We start from the raw sequence: 14,980 nt of genomic DNA on the forward strand, positions 1-14,980 counted from the left end.
GTTTGGTACTGGGCCGCGGTCCATTTGAAATCATTCTGGCTTGATTTTAAAAATTTTAATTTGTTTTTACGGGTTTTAAATTTTTGTAAATTTTTTATAGGGTGTTATTATATTTTATATTTATATTTTAAATTTATATTTAAAATTTTCGGCCAATTGAATAAGTTTTTTAAGGGGCGTTCTTAATATTATATGTATTGTTTTTCTTTGTATTTTTATTCTGGCTGTGCACCGCCCTGAATCCTTCGGGAGAAGGGCGGTATACAAATTAAAATATTATTATTATTATTATTATTATTATTATTATTATTATTATTATTGTTGTTGTTGTTGTTGTTGTTATTGTTATTGTTATTATTATTGTTATTATTATTATTATTATTATTCCCCACGAGCTATGAGCAATCGCAAATTCCCGGCCCTTGTGCAAATGGAACCGTTGTAAGTTGATAGCTACCTGCACATCCAGGGGTGGGCTTCAAAAACTTTAGCAAGGGGTTCTCTGCCTGGTTGCTGGGTGGGCGTGGCCATGGTGGGTGTGGCCTAGTCAGCCTCCTGCACCACGGTTGGGGTGTGTGTGTTTTTGCCCTCCCCGGGCTCCAGAGGCTTTCCTCGAAAACGGCCTCCCCAGGCTCTGGAGGCCCTATGGAAATGGGCCTGTTTCTGGCCTTCCCAAATTTTGGGTAGGCCTGTTTTTTTCGCCCTCCCTGAGCCTCCCCACACACCCTGCACTTACCTGCATCCAAAACAGGCCGTGTGGGGATACCTGGGAGGGGCAGGGCCAGCCAGGAGTGGGAATTCGAGGGTTCTCCGAACTGCACAGAATCTTAGCTAGAGGTTCTCCCGAACCCCTGCGAACTCCCAGCAGCCCAGCCCTGTGTACGTCCCCTACTAATAATTGTTGGAAAGTGTGGTCTTGGTGCTACAATGGAAAAATGGGGGGGCAAGGGGTGATTTGTACCTCATGTTAAGGACCCAGGTTGTGCTCCTCTGAAGAAGGAGGGGGTGGCGGCAGAGAGGAAGGCGGAACTCAAAACACCTAAAGCAGGGGCTCCCAACCTTTTTCTACACCACCACCCCCCGAAAGCTTTTGATACCTTTTTGCACCCCTTACAAAATTAAACAGATTAACAGAGTTGGAAGGGATCTTATAGTTCATCTAGTCCAAACCCTCCCCCCCGCCCCACCTAAGGAGGATACCCGACACCAGTGATGGGATTCAAGTAATTTAACAACTGGTTCTCTGCCCTAATGATTTCTTCCAACAAACCAGTTTGCCAAACTGCTCAGAAAGTTAACAACCAGTTCTCCCGAAGAGGTGCGAATTGGCCACTGCCCGACACCATTTCTGACAATCGGCAGTCCAGTCTCTTCTTGAAAGCTTCCAGTGAATGAAGCTTCCCACAACTTCCAACGACGACGGCAATTTTGAAACTTCTAAACCCAAGTTTTCGCACCCCTCCCCACCCCCCAGGAATATCATCTTGCACCCCCAAGCCTAAAAGAGACCTGGGTCTAATGAGTAGAGAATGAACAAATGACATCTTTTAAAAAATAAAATAAAAGGAAAGGAAAGGGGTGACTCAAACGGAGTCATCTGAAAGAGGGCATTGCAAAGCTGCTGGCACCTTCCAGGGGGTTCAGCCCGAGCTGCAGTTCTTTGCCGCAGGTGGCACCCGCTGTCCTGCGTGTCGAGACATGCTCTGGGTTCCTGCAGCCCTGTTTCTGAAGTCATCCTCCGGTTCCTGCTTTATTAAGACCGAGTGTTGCCGGGGCCAGCTACGTGGACTGTATACCATCCCGAGCTTAAGCAGCCAAAGACTTTCACCCCCTCCTCCTCCTGAGTCGGTTGAGCACTCCCAAAGGAACCACTCGATCCTGCTCGGCTAGAATCCCAAGCGGCGGGATCTATTCCGAGCCGAAGAACCCATCTTGATCCTCACGGAGACAGCCGGCTTGAGCTCCTGGGTTCAAACCCAGCGAAGCAGAAAACTTCCCCAAAATCCACCGAAATTCAAATCGTAAAAAATACTTGGAACCCTGACAATGCCATTGTTTCATCCTCAAACGCTTCCTACGATACCCTTTCAAGCTACAGGCAGTCCTGGCCTTGCAACAGTGACCGTTTGAAGGGACAGCGGCACTGAAAAACCTGACTTATGACCGTTTTTTCAGAGTTATGACCTTTGCAGTGTCCCCCAGGATCATGTGATCAAAATTCAGATGCTTGACAACTGATTCATGTTTATATATACATACATATATACATACATACATATATACATATATATATACACACACATATATATGCACACATACATACATACATACATATAAAGGTAAAGGTTCCCCTCGCACATATGTGCTAGTCGTTCCCAACTCTAGGGGGCGGTGCTCATCTCTGTTTCAAAGCCGAAGAGCCAGCGCTGTCCAAAGACGTCTCTGTGGTCATGTGGCTGGCATGACTAAATGCCACAGGCACACGGAACGCTGTTACCTTCCCACCAAAGGTGGTCCCTATTTTTCTACTTGCATTTTTTACCTGCTTTCGAACTGCTAGGTTGGCAGAAGCTGGGACAAGTCACGGGAGCTCACCCTGTTACATGGCGCTAGGGATTCGAAGCGCTGAACTGCCAACCTTTTGATCGACAAGCTCAGTGTCTTAGCCACTAAGCCATTGCGTATAGATAGATAGATAGATAGATAGATAGATAGATATAGATATAGATATATAGACACACACACACACAAACACACACACACATATACAAATACAAATATTTTTTTATATATTATATATTTATATTTTTTTATTTGTTTTCTCTTTACATATAATATGTGCTTAATGAACAGACAACTGACTCATGTTTATGACCATTGCAGTGTCCCAGGGTCACGTGATCCCCTTTGGCGACCTTCCAACAAGCAAAATCAAAGGGGAAGCCCGATTCACTTAACAACCGGGGTTGCAAACTTATCAACTGCAGCGATTCACTTAACAACTCTGGCAAGGAAGGTCGTAAGATGGGGCAAAGCTCACTTAACAAATGCCTCACTTAACAACAGAAATTTTGGAGTATGGTCATAAGTCAGGGACTACCTGTAATACGAATCGCATTCTTTATTGCATACTCTCGTCCTCTCTCCAGAGCCTCTTGTAACCAGTTAGCAAATGTGAGTCCAGGGTGACTCATGCTGATTACAGGGTTACATCCAGGCAAGGTTTCCTGCTTAAGAATAGGAAGTGTTTTGTGTATGTATCTATGTGGGGCTGTCCGTTCATACTTCCCAGTTGAGCTATAACTGAAGGATTTCCTCTTGGTCTTCCATCCAATTATTAATCACGCCTATCTCTGCTCAGTTGGCAAGAAGCAACTGATGCAGTGGTGAAATCCAATTTTTTTTTACTACTGGTTCTGTGGCCGTGGCTTGGTGGGCATGGCTGGGGAAGGATATTGCAAAATCTCCATTCCCTCCCCACTCCAGGGGAAGGATGCTGCAAAATCCCCATTTCCACCCCACTCCAGGGGAAGGATACTGAAAAATCTCCATTCCCTCCCCACTCCAGGGGAAGGATGCTGCAAAATCCCCATTTCCACCCCACTCCAGGGGAAGGATACTGCAAAATCTCCATTCCCTCCCCAGTCCAGGGGAAGGATACTGCAAAATCTCCATTCCCTCCCCACTCCAGAGGAAGGATACTGCAAAATCTCCATTCCCTCCCCACTGCTGGGGAAAGGATATTGCAAAATCTCCATTCCCACCACACTGGGGGCCAGCCAGAGGAGGTATTTGCCAGTTCTCTGAACTACTCAAAATCTCCACTACCGGCTCTCCAAACTGCTTAAAATTTCCGCTACCGGTTCTCCAGAACCTGTCAGAACCTGCTGGATTTCACCCCTGACCTGATGGAAACCTAATCAAGGGGAGAACCAACCTAGAACTGAGGAGGAATTTCCTAACGGTGAGAGCAATTAAAGCAATGGAACAGAAGTTGCCTTCAGAAGTTGTGGGTACTCCATCATTGGAGGCTTTTAAGAAGAGATTGGAGAACCATTTGTCTGGAATATGGTGAATTTATGGCACGCCTGCCAGAGGTGGCACGCAGAGCCTTCTCTGTGGGCACGCCCGCCGTCGCCAGCTGCTCTTCCGATTTCCAAAATAAAACTGGAAACCGGAAGACCAGCTGTGCATGTCGGAAACCAGAAAACCAGCAGGCAAGCACGGGCGAAGACCAGCTGGTCAGGGCGCATGCGCGTGCCGGAAACCGGAAGACCAGCTGGCCAGGGCGCACACGCTCACCGGCCAGCTGGTCTTCCGGTTTCTGAAAGAAAACCGGAAACCGGAAGACCAGCTGCGCATGCTGGAAACCAGAAAACCAGCTGGCAAGCACAGGCGAAGACCAGCTGGTCGGCACGCATGTGCATGCCGGAAACCGGAAGACCAGCTGGCCAGGGCGCGTATGCTCACCAGCTAGCTCGTCTTCCGGTTTCCGGTGTTCCAACACATGCAGCTCGCACGGACCCATGCGTTCCAGTTTGAGCACTCGGTGCCGAAAAGGTTCGCCATCGCTAGCATAGGGTTTCCTTGGACTAGAAGACCTCCACGGTTCTTTCCAACTCCGTTAATCTGTTTATTTCAAGGGATCAGCCAAATTCCGTACACGTCCCACCTTACCGTGGGCTCTTAAGAAGCAGAGCAAATTTTCCTCAGCTTGAAAGCAACATTATGCTCACAGGAACTTTCTCTGATGCTGAGAGAAAAAAATAAAAATACGTAGCCAGCAGAGAGGCTTCTATACTTGTGTCTGGAGGGCCCAAAGATTTCTTGCATGCTTTGGGAGGGGCGAGACGCCTCCCTTCCGACAAACTAAGAAAGTGCCCTCAAGGACGCACACAAGTTTTGTTTTCATGCTATTATCTGCGGCTCCGGCAACCCCCACCCTGCTACATCTACAAGCTAATGCCTACCTACTTTGGGCTTCCAGTACTATAAAGTTTTTGTTTTTTTTCCTTGTTCCATTTAAAGGAAAAGAAACAGCAAATGTACATTGGAGGAAATCCTACCATTTTTGCTCGTATCTCAGATTTAAACGGTTGTCGGTTCTAAACCTCCTAGCCAAAATCTTTTATACGCTCTTGAACTTTATCTGCTTGGAAAACTTAAAATTTTCCTCTTCCATCTTTCTGGATGAACTTTTTCCATCAACATATATTTTGGATAGCATCTAATAAGAGATTCCGGCCCTAGAAATATTAAAAAGAGAGAAGATTCTTTTTTTTTCTCCTTCAAACAAGTGGATTTCAAAAACAAATTGATGTCAGTGAGCTTCTTTCGTAAACTAAGACTGACTTTGCTGGCTGGAGATAATTATGGTCTGATCCATTTGGGGAGTACCAGATTGGTTAGAACAGATCTGGAGATCTGATAAGAGGGATCTTTTTAAAGCCAGGGTAGCTAGCTGAATTGACTAGCGGTCGAGAATATGTCTGATTTCAGTTTCTATTTCGCCATGAAATTCATGAGATTTATTAGAATCATCCTGTGATATCTTGGTGCGTTTTTTTGGTTGTTTTTTTTATTTATTTGCATTTATATCCCGCCTTTCTCCGAAGACTCAGGGCGGCTTACACTATGTCAAGCAATAGTCTTCATCCATTTGTATATTATATACAAAGTCAACTTATTGCTCCCAACAATCTGGGTCCTCATTTTACCTACCTTATAAAGGATGGAAGGCTGAGTCAACCTTGGGCCTGGTGGGGCTTGAACCTGCAGTAATTGCAAGCAGCTGTGTTAATAATAGACTGTCTTAGCAGTCTGAGCCACCAGAGGCCTTTGGTCTTAACGTATTGTGGGAACGCAACCAATTGGGGGCGGGGTCTATGATTAAAGAAACCATGGTGAAATCATTCACAACTGGCTTGATTTAGAAATAAGACGATTATAAAACGGCTGAGTTCTTAACAACATGCTAAGATGAAACGAGACATGTTGTAGCTTGGCATGATAACTGGATCTAGGACAAAAACGTTGTGTGTGAATAAAGACCGAAGCACAGGTCCATGACAGCTGCTTTGATTCCTTGCAGGAAGAATCAGGATGGGAGCAGGAGAAGGAAAGATAGATTTTACTATTTTACTATCTTTACTAAGATAGATTTTACTATTACTTTATTTTCTACAGTTCAAGCACGGCTTTCCGTAACTGAAAAAGATGGCAAGGAAGAACACTCATTTCGCTGAGAAAAGGAACGGCTTCAGAAATAATAAAAGTAGGGAAAATTTATGAATTTTTTTTTTCCGGAGTGCCTCCATCTCAATATTAACTCATGGCAATTTCCTGGTTAGTGCTGTTTTCTTGGCAAGATTTCAAAAGTTGTTTGCCATTGTCTTCTTCCTAGGGCTTTGAGAGAGTGACTGGCCGATAGACTGGAAACTAAAACCTATGAAGAACGGTTGCAGGAACTGGGCATGGCTAGTCTAGTGAAGAGAAGGGCCAGGGGAGACCATGAAAGGAGTCTTCCAATATTTGAGGGGCTACCACAGAGAGGAGGGGGGTTGTCAATCTATTTTCCAAGGCACCCGAAGGCCAAGCAAGGAATAATGGCTGGAAACTGATCAAGGAGAGATTCAAACTGGAAATAAGAATACATTTTCTGAAAGTGAGAACAATCAACCCATGGAACAGAAGTTGCCTTTGGACGTTGTGGGAGCTTCATCACTGGAGGCTTTCAAGAAGTGACTTGACTGCCATTTGTCAGCAATGGTGGAGGGTCTCCTGCTTGGGCGGGGAGGGAGTTGGAGTAGATGACCTACAAGGTCCCTTCCAACTCTGTTAATCTGTTATCTAGTCACCCAGTTGGTTTTGCGCCTAAGGCAGGACTAGAACTCACAATCCCCTGGTTTCTAACCTGATGCCTTCACCCTAACACCGAACGGGCTGTCTTTGCTCATCTAACCCTAAGTAATAAAATAGTAATAAAAGCCAGTGATAAAAGTAATAAAAACAAGGCTATTCAGTAGTCCTAGAATCTGGCTGATGATAGGGGACCGAATGGAAGACTAGAAAACCAGGAGGATTTAGGGACAAAGCGCATATAATGCTAAAGCATGATCCATTCACGTGAACCTCAGTTCAATTCACCATTTCAGTGAAATGGTACACAGGGGCTAGGTGTACACAGCAATATTTTGTGGTAGTTCCTTCTTGCAATATCATACAACATACAAAAATCAGAGTCCAGGAAAAGGCTAGAAACAGGATGGCGCACGAAGAATCTTGATTCTACCGAAACAGTTCTCATTGTATTAATTTGGTTGCCGATTCCTCTTGGGCTCTTGCATTATGCAAAACGAAAGCCCAGCAAAAAACCTGGTGTTAAAATTGCAACGAAGAGCAAGAACGCCATGGAGTGTCATAACTCAAAAGCGTTTTCTCGCCCATCTTCTTATCTTTCACGGGCCTCTCTCCAAGCCACGGGCATCTGAGACACAAAGAGTTCAATCGAAAGCATCTTAAAACTCAAACGGAGAAAAACAGAAACTGGCCACAGTTCATTTAGTGACCACTCAAAGTTACAACGGCAAAAAAAAAAAAAAAGAAAGAAAAAAGTGACCGATGACCATTTTTCACACTTAGGGCCTTTGTAGCATCGCGTCAAAATTCAGATGCTTGGCAACCGGTTCATACTTATGACCGTTGCTGTGTCCCAAGATCGTGCGATCCCGTTTTGAAAAACAAAATCAATGGGGAAGCCAGATTCACAGAACAACAACTGCGTTACTAAACTCATCAACTGCATTGATTCACTTTAACAGCTATGACAAGAAAGGTCATAAAAATGAGGCAAAACTCACTTAACAAATGTCTCCCTCAACAACAGAAGTTTTGGGCTCAACTGCGGTCGTACGTCAAGGACTACCTTCATTTAGAAAACAAAGCCCCCTCTTAATGCTTTAGGCAGAGGGAAATCTCCAAACCCTAAATTTTGCTACAAGAAACGAGTAACTGAATGCCAATCGGATCGGACTATTTTAAAAAGGGTGTCTTAAAATTTAGTGGCGGATTCTAGACTAGCGTTTCTCTCCCTTGGCCATTTGAAGATGGGTGGACTTCAACTCCCAGAATTCCCAGAAATTCTGGGAGTTAAAGAACATACATCTTCAGCAGGGGTGGGTTCTACTTACCTCCACTACCGGTTCGCAATGGGAGCGCGCGCGCATGCACAGATCATTCATGATGATGTGTGGGAGGCAGAGCCTCCCGCCACCGTTACTACCGGTTCGCAAGAACCGGACCAAACTGGGAGCAACCTACCACTGATCTTCAAGTTGCCAAAGTTGAGAAACAGCGGTCTAGAAAATTGCCCATAATCAGAGGTGGGTTTCAGCAGGTTCTGACCAGTTCTGGAGAACTGGTAGCGGAAATTTTGAGTAGTTCAGAGAACCGGTAGTAAAAATTCTGACTGGCCCCGCCCCCATCTAGTCTCTGCTTCCCAAGTCCAGGCTGATTGGGAGGAAATGGGGATTTTGCAGTAACCTTCCCCTGGATTGGGGTGGGAATGGAGATTTTACAGTATCCTTCCCTGCCACGCCCACAGAACCAGTAAAAAAATTTGAAACCCACCACTGCCCTTAGTATCATAACAGGGTTTTTTTGGTTTTTTTTAAGAAATGAAAGAGATGGGAGGGGGCAGAATCAGAGCCAAAGTATGCACAGAACATAAAGGCAAAAACTAGGAATAATATTTAAGGGTATCTTTCAAGTGACTGCAATCTACAGGACATTATGGGCATCAAAATTCAGCAGAGCTGCAAGTCCCCAGCCTTGAAGACATTACGTTTCTGCCACTCTGCAGGGCAAATTAATTAAGAATTTTACTTCTCCTGAAGATCAGATGGCGCCCCAGACTACTCACATTAGCAAGAGTTTTAACATTATTCGAGAATGCTTTGATTTCCGAGAGGTACATATGTTTGAATTAATTCCTGGTATTTTAAAATACGGTAGCCGTGTTCCACCTTGCCAATGTGATACCTGACATTTTGAATAAAAACACACAATGTTTATAAACTGTGTTTCCTCTGGGAAATGAACGTGAGATTTGCAACCATTTTCTTATTTTGTATTCCCACAAACAGCCACTCTGGGTGTAAACTGGGGGGGGGGCAGGGAGAGAAACAGCGGCTGGATGACACCTAAGGAGCCCCAAAATAAAGTGGGAATTCGGATCTGGAATTCCATACTTATGCTGGGATTAGTTTCACACAGCATGTTAAAATATGGTAAGCTGTTTTGCTTCTCACTGGCCAATGTTGTTACTCCATGTTGCAAATCCAAGCAATTGGGTTTGCTTACTGCCCCGTCGCAAATCCAAGTAATTGGGTTTGTTCAATAAACCATGGTTTAATTAACCACATAGACCAGCATGTTATGGGGGAGACAAGACACTCTTCATTTGGCAGATTTACCAGTTGCTGAAAAGGAAATCACACACTGAAAATGGTTATTCTCAAGAACAGGGGCTAAAAAGAAAAAATAATAATAATATGCTTTTTTTTTACCAGAACTGGATTTTGCTTTGCTTTGCTCATTTGATCATGAAAAGTTTGTGTGAAACTTAGAGTTAATTTAATAAAATATAGCCCCAGTACGCGTGTAACATCTTTTCTATGAGCAAGGAAACTACTTTTCACATTCAGAAAAACAAACAAACATTTCTTTCAAATTCTCTCTGCTGCCCAGTGAATAGGGAAGTGCTTTTTCCACCTGAATTAAGTTTTTCAAGTGAATTTGTCAATTTATTCAGATGCCTGGGTGTTGCAAGAAAATACAATAGATAAGAACCCCTATAAGCATTTGGGGTTGCCCTGTTCTAAATTCTAAATTCTTACTTTAATGTTATAGATGCACCTGCCACATTATTGGAACTTTTGGTGGTTGTTGTTTTTTAAAATAGATTCTTATTGCTTTTTCTTTCCAAAATAAAAAAGTAACAAGTAACCAATATCAATAATTGCTGAAAACTACAGTATGGAGATTGCAACCAGGCCATTAACAAAATATGTTAACTGGGAAATGCCATTCCTACATATCAACAATTCTTTTGATGAGTTTGAACGAATGTTAAGGATTATATGGACCAGAGACCTATACAACATTATCTTGCCTATACAACTGTGCCTTTCAGATAAGTTGGACTGCAGCATCCATCCTTCCCTCTTCCACCGTATTGTCTGGGGTGATGGGAGTTGCAATCCATCACGTCTGAAGATCACAGAGTTATGAAAGTTTAGAGTGCTAAAAGAAGACCCAAATAGAAATGGTATCTCCAGGAAATGGGATTCATCAGTACTTTGTTAATTTTTTCCCCATTTTCCATGGAGGGGTGGTTAATTGTCATATTTAGGCAAAGCACCCTTGGAGTAAAAATTCTGCTGCATTTAATTATTTATTGGCTTTATTTCATCAATCCCCCCCCACCAAATATTGGTGAGAGGAGCATTTTAATGTACAGATGCTACCCGTATCCCTATAAATAAATGAAGACATTTGGTAAACCTGTTCCGTTATATTTTAACTTCTGTTTCCTCCACGGTTAATAAAAAGCTTCTAATAGTCCTTCTCTTCTAAATTTGTGTCTTCAAACCATCTTGGGAAGTTGTGTAATTTAACCCAAGGGAGGGATTTGAACAGTTAGGACTAGAGTTAGGGATTTGAACTCCAGACCTCAATCACTCAATGTATTCGGCTTGGGAAAACAGAGCTGGCATGAATCGCTAAGCTGGCCCTGCCTCTGTACCAGTTTTTCTCAACCCTGGCATCTTTCAGATGGGTGGATTTCAACTCCCAGAATTCCCCAGCCAGCCATTCTGGGAATTCTGGGAGTTGAAGTCCACCCATCTGAAAGTGGCCAGGAGTGAGAAAAAATTATGTCTGAACAGGAGGGATGATAGAAATGCATTGACGCTCCAGCTATGCATCCTTGAATCTCCAGGTAGAGGCCAAGATCCTATCGAGACACGCAATTTAACTTCCCATAAACCCCGTTTTCCAGGCCTCTCCTCCCCAACATCCCTTCATCTTTTGAATGTCCTTTTGTGCTTACAAACCCCCTTCGTGGTGACGATGCACAATTGTCCGGGGTGATTTAGACACTACATCTGCACGCGTGTTTCGGCTCTCTAGCAGTCACTAGCATCACCCACCTTTACCTGAGCGAGCAGATAAGATTGTAAAGAAGGAGAAGAATAGCAGAGCAGATCACATAGGTGAGTTTCGGCTCCCTACACAGGCCAGCAAATAGCCGGTCCTATTTCTGTTTCAACGCCGAGTAGGTAATTTAAATCAGGGGTCCCCAACCCCCTGTCCGTGGACTGGCAACGGGCCACGGCATGCCAGAAACCGGCCCACGCAAACAAGCAAAGCCCCATCTGTGGGATGCAGGCAGTATGTGAGACCACACCTTCTCCTCCCGGCCTTGGAAAACCCTTTCCCCACCAAACAGGTTCCTGGTGCCCAAAAGGTTGTGGGGGGGGGCACTGATTTAAATAATCTGTGATTGATTTGTCCCTTGTCTCTTCTGGCTAGTTTTACCACTGGGGGAAATGAGGCAGACAGTAGATTAGAAAGGGAAGCCAATGATTATGACTGCCATTTCAGCAATGGATGCTGCTGGCTTTATTATTATTCATTATTATTTAATTATTATTAAAGGCGAAATTAACCAGGGGGCTGTGGACACTGCTGGTAAAAGGGAAGAGGGCATCTACATCTGGCCTAGAAGCCCCCATGCCTGGCCTTCCAGCTGTTGGCTTATGTTGTCTAACCTGAATGAATCTCTCGGCCCCACTTTGCATACGGTGAATGGTTGCAGGAACTGGATATGTTTAGTCTAATGAAGAGAAGGATTGGGGTGACCTGAAAGCGAGTCTTCCTGGTATTTGAGGGGCTGCACCAGAGAAGATGGGGGTACAGCTATTCTCCAAAGCACCCGAAGGCAGGACAAGAAGCAACGGATGGAAAGTTATCAAGGAGAGACCCAAGCTAGAAGTTAGGAGAAATTTCCTGCCAGTGAGAACGAGTAATCAGTGGAATGGCTTGTCTTTAGATGTTGTGGGAGTTCCAACACTGGAGGTTTTTAAGAAAAAGATTGGACAACCATTTGTGTGGATACAGGGTACAGGGTCTCCTGCTTGAGCAGGGGGTTGGACTAGAAGATCTCCAAGGTCCCTTCCAACACTTGTTATTGTGTATTCTGTAAGTCAGACTCTGGGATTTCCAAGAGGCAAAGTCTAGAAAGAAAACTGTCTCACTGACTGAGAAAGCCCCCTGGCTTGGAGTTGGCCTTGGGGAAATCCAAACTTTTGGACATGTCTCCAAATTGCCAGGTTTGATTCCAGCTGCCATGTCCCATGACGGACAGCACATCAGCAGGGACAGGGCAAGGGGCCTTCTCACTGATGGTCCTTCAAGTCAAAAAGCCCCTTTTTGACTCCATAAAAAGCCTTTGAAGCAGGATCTGGTTGTTTTTGACAGGCTCTGCTTTCCCGCTGGGATGTATGTCTCCCTCTCTCTCTCTCTTTCTCCCTCTCTCTCTCTCTCTCTGGTCAAATCCGTCCACTTTCCAGCATAGTATTTCACACACACACACACACACACACACACACACACACACACCCTGAATTTTCGTACCCAGAGACAGGAATGAAAACACAAGCCTTTATCCTAGCCAGGCCAGAGCAAGAAACTTGAAAGTTAAAAAGAGGGCCACTTCTGCGCATATCACACGGTCTCCAAATTGCCTTTGTTTGTCCCCCAAAACAAATGCGGAAGAGTCAGGCGGGGAGGGGGGGCGTTATTCTCTTGTAAAAAAAAACAAAAACCCAGCAGGCTTGCCCTGGGCAGGCTGCAATCCTAATACACACTTAAACGCCCCCCCCCCCACACACACACGCATCTCGGGAAGGTTAGTTGAGGTTTGCTTCCCAGGAGGCTTCAGATTCTGCTTCCCCAAGTCTGTATCTTAGGAAGGCACCAACTCATTCTCCAGCCTGTCGTGTTTGTTTACCCAGATTGTTGGGGGTGGGTGGCAGTGGGTGGTGGGCAAGAGGCCGACTCTGTAAACCGCTTAGAGAGGGGCTGTCAAGGGGTATGTGTGTGTGTGTGTGTATGTGTATATATATATATATATATATATATATATATATATATATATATATATATATATATATATATATATATATATATATATATATATATATATATATATATATATATATATATATCATATATAAGTCTATATAAGTCTAAGTGCTATTTGGGTGTTGATTCAGTTTTCCATGCCTTCCAGTGGTCAGTAAAACGAGGATCCCAGACTGTCCAGCGGGCAGGGGGAAGGGGCAAGAGGCTGACTCTATAAACCGCTTAGGGAAGGGCTGTAAAGCCCTGTGAAGTGGTATATAAGTCTAAAGTGCTATGGACTCCGCCTTCCAAGGTCGGTAAAACGAGGACCTCAGATGGTGCGGATGGGGGAGGAGAGCAATAAGCTGACTCTCTAAACCGCTTTAGAGAAGGGCTGTAAAAGCCCTGTGAAAGCGATATATAAGTTCTAAGTGCTATGGACTCAGCCTTCCAAGGTCGGTAAAACGACGACCTCAGATAGTGAGGCGGGGGTGGGGGGGTGGGGGGGTGGAGAGGCAACAGTCTGATTCTCTAACACCGCTTTAGAGAAGGGCTGTAAAAGCCCCTTGAAGCGGTGTATAAGTTCTAAGTGCTATGGACTCAGCCTTCCAAGGTCGGAAGACCTCAACCGCTTTAGAGAAGGGGCCGTAAAAGCCCCGGCGAAGCGGTCTATAAGTCTAAACTGCCATTGCTAATGAAGCCAAGCTGAAGCCCATTCCGCGATCCCGGTGTGGGCCAGGAGGGGATATTATATATATAGGGCGCTGGGTTTTATATATATATATATAAAACCCAGCGCCCTATATATATATAATATATATATATAAAACCCACCGCCCTAAAGAAAAGCCCCTAAAAGGGCGCTTCGCACCTAGAGCCCCGCAGTTGTTGGTGACGACCTCAAACCCAGCGGGAAGCTCTTAGCTTAGCCAAGCCAAGCTCAAGCCCGGGTCCCCCGTGAGCTCAGCCAATCGTGCCTTTCCCACCCACCCCCAAAAAAATCACGGCTTAAGAAAAAACCCGCGACGCGGGACAGAAGAAAGAGAGAGAGAGAGAGAGAGAAAGAAAGGGGTGGAAAAGATCGCTGGGGTCTTGCCTGGCGCCCCTTCCCCAATACCCGCAAACTTTTCTTTTTCTTCCCCCCCCTCACTTCCCTCCTTCCCGGGAAAGTTGGCCGGGCTTTCGGTTGGGTTGGAAGGAAAGACGTCCCGGAGGAGAGTCCCGACTCCCGACTCGCGAGGCAAGGCGATGGGAAGGAGGTCAAAAGAAGGAAGCGAGCTGGAGGGTGGGTGGGTGGGTGGGTGGGGGGTGTAGGGGGCTCACCTGGCGCGGGGCGCCAAGGCCGCCAACACGTGTCCTTCTCCTTCAGGCTCGGCCGGCGCTGACATCGGCCGGCAGCTGCGCCGGAGCCGCCTCTTCCTCCTCTTCTCCGGCCAGCAGCTCCGCCGGGTTCCGCGGCATCCTGGACGAGAAAGGCTCCGGAGCACGAAAGCGGGAAGGAGGCGGAGTTTCTGGCAAGCCCTGTACGCAAGCAAGCTCCGCGCGATTGGCTTTCGGAGAAAGGATTGTGGGAGATCGGGGGGACGGCGGCTCGGGGAGGGGTCTCGGCTGCGGACCGAGGCGAACGTGTGGCAGGAGGGCGAGGGGGGCAGGAGGAGCCCGGCGGGGCAGCCCCGGGGAGAGTGGGGGGGGGGTCTTCTTGGACCTTCTCTTCTTCTCCCCCACCCCACCTACCCACCCCACTTCCCCAGCTGCCAACCAAGGACTGGGTTGGGTTGGGTTGAGTTGGGTTGGG

General features: G+C 45.7%; 1 protein-coding gene across 2 annotated transcripts in view; it reads right to left on the bottom strand.

Annotated features, from left to right (window-relative positions):
* Window positions 1-14,670, bottom strand: part of BCORL1 (BCL6 corepressor like 1) — a 74,004-nt gene extending 59,334 nt beyond the window's left edge. For both annotated transcript variants that reach the window (XM_058154681.1, XM_058154676.1), the window contains exon 1: window positions 14,509-14,670. The gene's annotated coding sequence lies outside the window, so the exon portion shown is untranslated. The remainder of the gene's footprint in view (window positions 1-14,508) is intronic.
* Window positions 14,671-14,980: the final 310 nt, after the last annotated feature.

This window comes from Ahaetulla prasina, chromosome 11 (genome assembly GCF_028640845.1).
Source record: "Ahaetulla prasina isolate Xishuangbanna chromosome 11, ASM2864084v1, whole genome shotgun sequence".
Classification (NCBI taxonomy): Eukaryota; Metazoa; Chordata; class Lepidosauria; order Squamata; family Colubridae; genus Ahaetulla; species Ahaetulla prasina.